The 10,200-nt window shown below is 40.8% G+C and overlaps 1 pseudogene; it reads left to right on the forward strand.

The window, feature by feature from the left end:
* The window catches only part of LOC149867458 (dynein axonemal heavy chain 11-like), a 291,701-nt pseudogene extending 282,005 nt beyond the window's left edge, over positions 1 to 9,696 (forward strand).
* The last annotated feature ends 504 nt before the right edge of the window (positions 9,697 to 10,200 follow it).

Genomic DNA, 10,200 nt, shown 5'->3' on the forward strand with positions numbered 1-10,200 from the left:
TTCATAGTTGTACCTCTTGAACTGCTTGTAACAGGTTTGCTCCCTTCTTCAGAAACCTACAGACCTTACGATCTCTTAGCCAAGCTATAGAAGCATGCAGTTCCTCTTATTTCGTGCATTTCAATCATTCTTCTCAGTGAGGTAAGTATTTAATTATCACCTGTGCTTAGGCAGATATTTTAAGACATATATGAAGCTTATTTTGCAATTGAAAGAGATTCACTCCTTACTATATCATTTTAAAATGGCTTGTGCGAGGAGAAAGAGAGAGAGCATAGATGCATGTATTTCATTTGTGCATGTTTTCCAGGACCCACGTTTCATGACTTTGTGATTCCATGGTGCTATTAAGCACTTTTAAAGTGATGGCACTCTCTGAAACCCCAGATATTCAAATATATGCCAAATATAGTCCAGCCCATTAGGAAATGCTCTCACCAGAGATCAAAATTCTTAGACACAGCTCATATAATCTGTGAAAGATATTGGCAAGAAAAAAAAGTCTGTCATATATAGGACTGCTGATAATGTACAGTTTATTATGCTCAATCTAAAGTAACTAATAACAAAGCTAAATGGGTAGTTGAGACAAGTGGAATAAAACGTGTTTTAACTAAATCATTTTTTAAGAATACCAGGCACAGGTTAATCCTTTATAAATATGTTCACAGAATATATTAGACACCAGCCCGCCTACACAAAATGAATGCAGCCCACACTCTGATGCGTTTCAGAGGAGGATAAATGAGGGAAGTCTTCTGTATTTGATCTAGTTCTGCTCTGTAATTCAGAGATACTGGAGATGGGTGGTGATTTTCAGACTGATCCGAAAAGACCCCAAACTGTTGTGAATTGTGAGAGGTAAGATTTATAGAAGTTTGGAGGACGTACATGAAGGACACTGTAGCTGTACGGGCACATTCTCTTTTCAGGGATGTGTGTAATTCACTGGAGTTATATGCATCTGGAGAAATTAGAACACAGTGTCCACAGTAAAAAGTATGTCTATCTCTGTATGCCGTTCTACCATTTTCATTCCAGTTTTTAAAAGGCTTGAGATCCTTGAAAATATGTGACATTTAGCATACTCAATCTTTTTAGATGCAAGAAAATTAGAGCATAGGACAGGGATTTCTGCAAGCTAACTGTATGGGAGGCAGGAAACAGTGTGGACTTGGGAGTCAGAACCTCTGGGGCCTTTGCTCTCTTTTTCTCATTTTCTAAATTACTTCCAAAGTGACAACTGTTTTGAGCCTCTCATGTAAACATGGAAATAAAAATGTATGGGCTTGTCTACACCAAAAAAACCCCACTGTATGATCAGCTCTGGCACCCTCATAAAATGCCATTTGAGGCAAGTTGCTTCGAACAAGCAATGGTGTAGGTGCATGTTAACAACATCTGGGAGGGCTAATGTGGCTGGGTTAATTAGTTCTGTTGTACAGTAATGCTAATTACCCCATCTGCAGTAGTGAGACATATCTGAGAGTACTGCACTGGGCATGGGAGGTTTGTGTTGCAGATATGGCCTTTGTTTTTGAAAACACTCTGAGTTTCTTGGATGCAAATACTAGAGCAGTGCCAAGTATTACTACGCTCAAGAGGTTTTTGAACATTTTTTAAGTGCATGAACATAAATATACATCCTGGATGAAACTCCCTGCACAGGCTGAGTACCACTCACAAGTCAACCAAAGGGAAATGTTCAAGGTTTCTCCATATTATTGCCATCCCAAACCTCCTCCAGGCAGCAGGAAAAAGATAGGAGCCATTCTGATATATTATCAGTTGAACAGGCTATAGGTAACGTTGCTTCTAAAGTTTACAAGTATAAAAATGCCATAAATATTATTGCAGTTAAATGCTCCATCTTAGTGTATGCTAAATGTTGAATATTGTACCTATGGACATTTTTACACATGCTTTGGGGGTCAGGGCAGGCGGGGCAGGATGGGAGGGGGAGAGCCTTTAATTCGAGTGGCTTCAAGAGCCGGTCTAATTAAAGCACTTGCAGCATCTCATGTATCAGCATCTCCTCACTTCAAAATGGTGGTGGGGATGCTTTAACTAACGCTTATCAAACTTTAGTTAAAGTGCCCCTGGTGCCATTTTGAAGCATGGGGATGCTGGTACATGAGACGTGGAGGCTGCTAGAGGTGTGCTAATTAGCATGCTACAGCAGAGTCTGCTCTGACGTGCTATAATTACAGAGTGTCGGAGCAGCTTCCCTGCACATCTACAAGCACCCTATGTGTCTGTGTGCATGTGATGGCAATAGAAGATGCAGTTCAGAGGACAGAGTTCTGGTTGTTTTTTGCAGTAGTTGAAAATGGTGTTTTAGTTGTGCTTGTCACTCATAAGGCCTGAATTCTAAGGAAATACTTAAGGCACCTTAACTTGCCCCACATCTTGCAGGAGTGGGAAAAGGATGGCTATCAGACCACCAGTGGAAGTGTAATGCTGCAATGTATGCAATGGTTTGATTTGCAAGCATGGAACACCAGACCACCACCTAGCACATTCACAAAAACCCACTGGGCTATGGCTACAAGCAGCCACGAAGATGGTCATGTATGTCGTGATGGGCACAGAATCCAGGGAGATATTTGGGATAATAGTATTCTGCTGTCTGTAGGTAACTTTGTTCTAGTGAATAAGCCTTGTAGGCTAGCTGGTGTAGTCATCAGTCTATCATGGCTTGGTTGATCTGTCGCCTAGTTACAATAGGCTTCTTTTTCTAGCTCTGTTCTGAGAAATTATTACAGTTCCATTTCAGTTATTGTTTGCATGTTTTTCTTAACAGCCTTCCCTGAGCAGCTTCTAATTTAATCTTACATGTTCGCAAGTTCTCATGAAAGGAGGTCTTTAGATTGGTACCTTATGTTTTCAAAGAAGTAAAACTAGCTGCCTCACACACACACACACAGCCCTGTGGTGAATGTATTCTGGCAGTCTCACCTTACCTCCTTTAAAAGGACTGGCAGGTTGAACCAGATGGCCTTTTTCTGTTGCTAAAGCTTTTCATGTTATATTCTGCTGATCCAATTTTTGTATTTTCCTGCATTTCACACTGCAGAATGCAAAAGTTTAAAGGCTTTTAATGTTTACGTGACAAAATCTCACTGCTAAGTACAGTATTACTGACGGATTAGTTTAATGTAATAGTTTAATGTAATTTAATTATAGTAATAATGCACAGCAACAATCTGACTACTTATTTAGGATTGTGAGACATTCTCTCTTAAAAGCTTCAGCATTATTGTTTAGTTTTTATGCTCCAACACCATGGTACTCAGCTCCCATTAAAATAATGTCATAAGGTGTAGAAAGAGAAGCCTGAAGCAGTGTGCTCCATTTCAGCAACCTGAGCAAATTATAAGAACTCACAAAGTTAACAGAAATCTGTTTTGTATCATAAGAGAATAGACATGCAGTTTGAATTGAAAGCTTGTGGTTCTTTGAGTGGCTTTAAAGGCCAAAGACTTGCACTTCACAGTTTTCTAAAAAACACAGAAAAGCCCACCTGATCTACACTTTGTATTTACCCAAGAGCATGTACTGTCCATTTGTTTTAATTTCTATCCCACCCATGAGCAGTCTCCTAACCCACATTAACTATTTTTGTGTTGAGCTTTGTCTGTTGTAGCCTGCAGCTTGCATTGTCTTCAGTAAGAGTTGTAGGTACTCAGCAGTTCTGAAAATCCAGCACATAATACTGGGGGGTTTTGTTGTTCTATCTACAGATCTTATTGTCTAGCAAACCTTAATTTAGCCTCAAAACAGCCCAGAAAGAAGAGGGACAAATTCTGCCTTACTTGTGAATTTTTATCTAGGACAAGCCCACATGGAAGAAAGTCTTCACAATAGGGTGTTCCTCATCTCCATGGCAACAGGATCTTGCCCAGATCTTTGTTCTGATCCTGGGCTGATGTAGGGACTGCCTGAGATGAAGCACTATGGATTTTAACTCAACCTGCTAATTTATGTGAAAACTACAATTCCCCAGTGTGTTCACCAGGATTCTACCTAGTGCTTGTTAATTCAAGTTACTTACCTTGAGCTAAAAACATATGGTTCAATCAATCTAAGCTTTAACTTGTCCACGTTTCATGCGGACATAGCAATGCCAGCAGTGCCCCCCGTGCAGGCAGAAAAGCTTTGTCTGCTGACCCAGCTACACCATCTGCCTGACCAATTTCAGCTAAGCCCTCTGCTATCAGCATAGCTACATCCAGATAGGGAGGTTACAAGAATAGTCAGTTGGTGTTGCTGGGGATTTCAGTCAAGTTACACTAACTCAAATGAAAAAGCTGCCTATGCTTTTGGGCTGCCTATGTTTTAACTTAACCTATTTAGCAATTGTTTGTCTTGAGTACAATTTCAGGTATCAAGCTACATAATGGCACCTAATTGCCATTTGTGCTGTTGAAAATCTGCCCACCTTAATTTAATGTCACACATTTTAAAGACTAAGCTAGACAAAACCGCTAAAAAGATGTCAAATGGTGTCTATGTAGTGTTAGAGGAGAAGAGAGGATTCAATCAAGTGTAGCTAACTTTTGCCCTTGTAAACAAGGACAAAAAGGAAAGTGTGGAAGGGATGACTGTAAGTATAAATTCTACATAATAGCTGAGGAAAGTAGTGTTACAGAGACAGAATGGTTTACCCATGTTCAGAAAAGCTGAGATATGAATAGAAACAAAAACGTATTGGTCATAAGACCAATTTGTCATGGAATAAAAGAGGAGGACAGAGCATTACTACATTAGCTGCTTCACAGACACTTTCCAGGTCCATAATTTTATCCCACAATAAAATGGAGATAAAACCCAGCTAAAAACATAGTAGCTTAGCTCTTGAAAGCTGACTTACTTTAAGAGGTCCTTTATACCCGCCTCTCCCCCACCACCCATGGCATAGCTCCATACTTTTAAGATATAATCACTATCAAGAAAGATATATCTATAACAGCTATTGTGCTTCACCTGTAGCATCATCGTGGACACAAGGCTCTGTAATTGTCACTGTGCTGTGGGTAGGTCAGATTAATCTCTGGTTGGCAGTAAAATCTTGGTTTTGCCTAGCTACCTTGGGGTTTTAAAAACTCCCTCTCAACTCCATTAGGATGTAACTGTGAACTAGTTAATAGCCTTTAGTTCCCTCACTGCATAAAACCCCTTTTTGACAATGAGGACACATTTCCAGTTTTGCAATTCTGTCATGCCAGTTTATCTACCCTATTTCCAATCCAGGTGACAGCATTTATGGAACCATGAGCATGCTGCTGCTAGGCCTAGTGCTTTTACAGAATAGCCATGGCTTGATTTTCAGACACATACAGACAAAAACAGAAGAAGAATTTAGAATACCCCAAAAAGCCAAGAAGTCTTGATTCTAGAATTATGGATGTGGATCAGGTGGATGCTGAACCTGCTGACACACATCCAGTGTCCTACAGCTGATTTTTATCAATGTGATGCTGCATAGCCGAGAAATGACTCATATCACAAAACTAAAATAGTGAGATACTTGAGGCCAGCAGGCTCTCTCTCTCCACTATTGATTGGCATTGTACCCTTTATCCTACTCATGTTAAAATAGCTGGTTTAAAAAAAAAAATCCTCTCCTTCTGAGTGAGAAAGGTCAGTGTAACATTGAGTCTGTTGGGTCATTTTGCTTATCTATTAAGTGTATTAATTATGCTGTCCCCGTAATGTTATTTTCTTGCATATATATCATTGTTCAGAAACTCCCAGACAGTTAATGCCTATTTAAAGTGACCCTATGAAACTACTTGTTTGTGACCCTTCTTTTCTTCTTTATTTTGCCTTTAAGGTATAGTGATCTTCTGTGCTGCCGTGAACTTGACTCATGGGCTCAGGATCTCTCCCTCCCTAGTGCTGTCTGGATATCAGGCTTTTTCAACCCCCAGTCCTTCCTCACAGGTAGGAAGCACATCACAACTCATTAGTAATTTACTGCTACAGTAATTTTTATAATTACTGCCAGGAGGCCTCATTAAATTTGATCTAATGAATAAATATTGTATTTTTCAACGTGATTACCAGAACAGCTTAAGCTGAGTGCCATAAACAATTATTTTCTTCAATACGCAGTATGTCAGTGACTATTGATTTTTATTTTGTAAAGAATTTGCTGTATTCATATCAACGGCTATTCAGTAACAGCTTGGCCTCTGAAGTATCAATTGTCAAGGAACAGATGGTTGAAATAGAAATTGGGGTATCTGTTGCAAAAAGTAAAATAATGCACATTAGAGAAAATGAATGGCTCATAACAGTATATTTTGAGGTCATGAAAGGGTATTCTAGTACAGTTGCACTCTCTTCATACTTAAAGCTGATTATTTTATTTGCTTTGTTTTTGTCAATCAGTGGTATGAAATGGTTTAGAAGTACTTATAAGATACAAAAATACAGGTAGAGATGAACACTTGTGTGCAAACAGTAACGGAGTATATTTAGTTTGCTTTTACATGTAATTTGATTTGATTAAATGTTCCTTAGTAACAGGTTTAGAAGTAGAGAGTTATGAAGTAGACTCTAATGTGAGGCAAAGCAACTAATTAATCTCTTTTACTTTCTGGCATCACCCATTTAAAAAAAAAATCCTTTTATTAGCCATTTTTAACATACAAAAATTATATAGGCCCACAAAATTGGTAATAATATATAGGGCAAAAGAGTTTGGCATGAAGAGCAAAACTTAAAATCTTATAGTGTTTATTATAACTGAAGAACTACTTAAAGACTATTTTCCTGGGTGTTTTTAAGCAATACATTTCTCACTCCATTTTTAAACAAAGCATTGCCTACTGCACAATTTCACTGTATCACTATGCAGTTTTTGGTGCTTGCATAAATCTGTCATACAGCAAAAAAGCAAACATACAAATATTTAAAGTAAGAAAATATGTTGTTAATTCCACAAAAATTGCCAGGGTGACTCAGGGCAATTTACATATCCGGAAGTACTTTTTATAAATTGACCATTTAAAATTGATAGTATCTATTTCACTCGTGCATTTAAGTAACACTGAGGGAGTCTTCTTTTCTTTATCATGATGTAATGTGATGCTTTCTACCAATCCTTTTACTGTGGGTCAATTTCTCATCTACCTTACGCCAACTTTACGTGAATTGCCTTGAGTGCAGGTCCTGATTTGTAATCGTGTGATTGATAAGTGGTCAGCAAAGTCCTGTCCTACTAGGATCATGAAGGCATTCTATTGTGCCTGTATGGACATCCTCTGCTGTCAGTGAGAAGCTAATACATGGTTCATGCAGCCCTGATGGTGAATACTTGCCCTACTTTGCTACACTTTGCTGCAGAGGGCATGTGTATCACAGTGCAGCTCTATGCCACTGATCTCCAGTGTTGAATTAGACTCCTTTGTGGGCTGCTTCCAGCCCATGAGCCACCAAACCCTAGCATAAACGATATAGGTCTTAGGAGGACTTCTGAACCAAGTAGATAGCTCGGTATGTGAACAGCAGTACAAAGCTCCTCTTCCTTCATTGTAAACATAGTGGTTAGAGGAATTGCCAAGGACATGGGAAGCTGTGTTCTAGGCCCCTCTTAACTTCAGGGACTTTGAATCCATGCCTGTCATGTCCCAGCAGCATGCCTAATGACCAAACCAGGGGCCAAACTGTTGCAATTTTTTAAGCTGGCTCACTGGTGAAGATGGGAAGCATAAGGCCAGACCAAGAGGAAACGAAAGGGAGCCTAACACTATGGCCAAAGGAGGTGTGGACACTGCTGCTGAAGAGGGAACCCTGATTCCCAAAGCTGTTTCTGCATTTTACCCAATGCTTCTAATGCTCAATACACCACATACACAGATGTCTCCGGAGAAATGCTGTTGTAAGCCACAGCATTACACTGGATTACATTTATAGGTAAAATGGGATGGAAACCTGACTCAGTGGAATTGATCTGTGTGAGAGATGGGGCCTGCTCTGTACCACACAGAAGATCTGAAAAAAAAATGGTGGCTCACCAGTCACTAGCATCTCCCACTCCACTCTGTTTTAGCTGACTAGGTGACGAAGTGTCCAGGACAAGTATAATTTCAGGAAATATTTGACAGTGGAGAGAATCATTTGATGTTCCATAAGGCAGAGTTGGCTAATGAGCAAGGGATGGCACATGTATTGAACACTTGTGAGTTTTATTTTCCCACAATGCCAGTCAAGATATTCTAAAGTTTGCTGGGACCTATCCCTTAGGTTTCTGATGCCTCAGTGTAAATACATGCACACTCCTGTACAAAGTGCTACCTAATAGTGTAGGCTTGGCTTCTCTTCCAGGTACCTAGGCTGGACTTTTGAACAGATGGAACGTCACATAAAAAAAAAATCTGTTCTCTACCCCCCCAGTACTGTTTGCATTTTTCCCAGTGACATTGTAATACAAAAAATGAACAACACTGGAAGTAAGAGCTCACTGCCCATCCTCTCAGGGCAACAGCCACCTTGCTGAGTCAGGTTTCCTCTAGTTTGTTCTTCCCTCTGTTTTCAGGAGGCTTTCCCCCTTGACTGTCCATTGACCTATCTTCAACCCTGGCCTAGTGATTGACTGCTGCCCTGTGATGTGGGAGGTTAACGTTCAAGGCTCCCTCTTCCCTCCCAGGGAGATGGATCTAAGAGCTGGGTCTTTCTGGTCTCCCGTCTCAGCTTCTGGGCAAAAGCTTTGTTTCACTTCCCAGCAACTGGGAGCCCTCAGAGGGACCAGGCCTCCCACTCCCTAGTCCAGTGACACAAGCAGGAGACTATTACACCAAATGCATCCCACTGCCTTCCAAGCTGCAAGGCCAAATTCATCTTGGGAATTCATAGTGGCAGCTCAGGCAGATTCCTGCTCAATCTAGACTTTGATAATCATTATTTGGCACCTACCTCTCCCCATTTGTTGTATATAGAACAGAGGTACCCAACCACCATGGCCCAGTACTGGGCTGCAAAGGGGTGGCTGCCAGGTCATGGCATGAGCCCCCTGCTTGGACCCCCTACCTGTCTGCCTGGGCAAGCAGCTTCCGCTGCCAGCAGTCACATGTGGGGTTAAAAGCTGGGCAGCCCAGGGAGGGAGGCAGCCAGCTCCATGCACCCCATCCCACTCCCGTGCCTGTCCACAGTATAAAACAGGTTGGGAACTGCTGATATAGAACATGTGCGTCAGCTTAGGACTAAAGCTACTGGATGGGAAGACAATGACTTAGCTCCTACATGGATCTAGTTTTTAGTTTGCAGTTTGACCACCTATAAGTATTACCTGATCTCTGCAATAGGAAAAAGAAGGTTGAATTGTGATCAGGCTTAATAACGTGCGTCACCCAGGCCTGATAGAAGCTTGGCCACTGTTTTTGGCTTTTCCCCTCATACTTACAGTTGAAAGCTGACACTGAGAAATGCTTTCTATCTTCCTCGAAGGAAAACTGGCATGATGGATGAGTTTAGAAGAATGGTAGATGTGGTAGGAAGAAAAACTCCTATACTGCCTGCAGTGTAATGCAGTTCAAAAATCTTGTTTCAGCTCTGATGCAGAGCATACCCAGTAAGAACTAATGGCCTTTAGATATACAGTTAACAGTGGATATCACAAAAAAGACCAAAGAGTTTACTCAAGTTGCTAGAGAAGGGGTACACACACCCCCATACTTGGAACACAAGTAGAACAATATAGGCATAACTTCTGATTGTGGTTGGCATGGAGTAAAGGGGCCAAGGTAAAGTGTGGGTAAGTTTTAGTCTCAATAAAAATATGTAATAAATATGAAATCTTAGCAGGGTATTAGTATTTTTTTTTGTTTAAGAGATCTTTAACTTTGCAGCTATTTCTGTTCCCAAGCTCCTGCTACAACTGATTATCAATCTCACTAGAAGAAGTACAAGCATGTAGTTGTGGGTTTTTTGAAGCTGAACCTGATCCTGTCAGACTAACCTGATTGCCTTTTATGATCAGGTCACAAAGGCAATGGATGCAGGTGTTGCCGTGGACGTAGTCTTTCTAGACTTCAGCAAGGCCTTTGACACCGTCTCCCACCCCATCCTCATTACAAAACTAGGCGACTGTGGTATTGATGCCTACACAGTGAGATGGATTGCAGATTGGCTCAAGGGTCGTACTCAGAGGGTGGTGGATGGGTCATATTCGACCTGGGGGGAAGTGGGCAGCGG

This window comes from Crocodylus siamensis, chromosome 4, assembly GCF_052110815.1.
Source record: "Crocodylus siamensis isolate JL-2025a chromosome 4, ASM5211081v1, whole genome shotgun sequence".
In the NCBI taxonomy this organism is placed as follows: domain Eukaryota; kingdom Metazoa; phylum Chordata; order Crocodylia; family Crocodylidae; genus Crocodylus; species Crocodylus siamensis.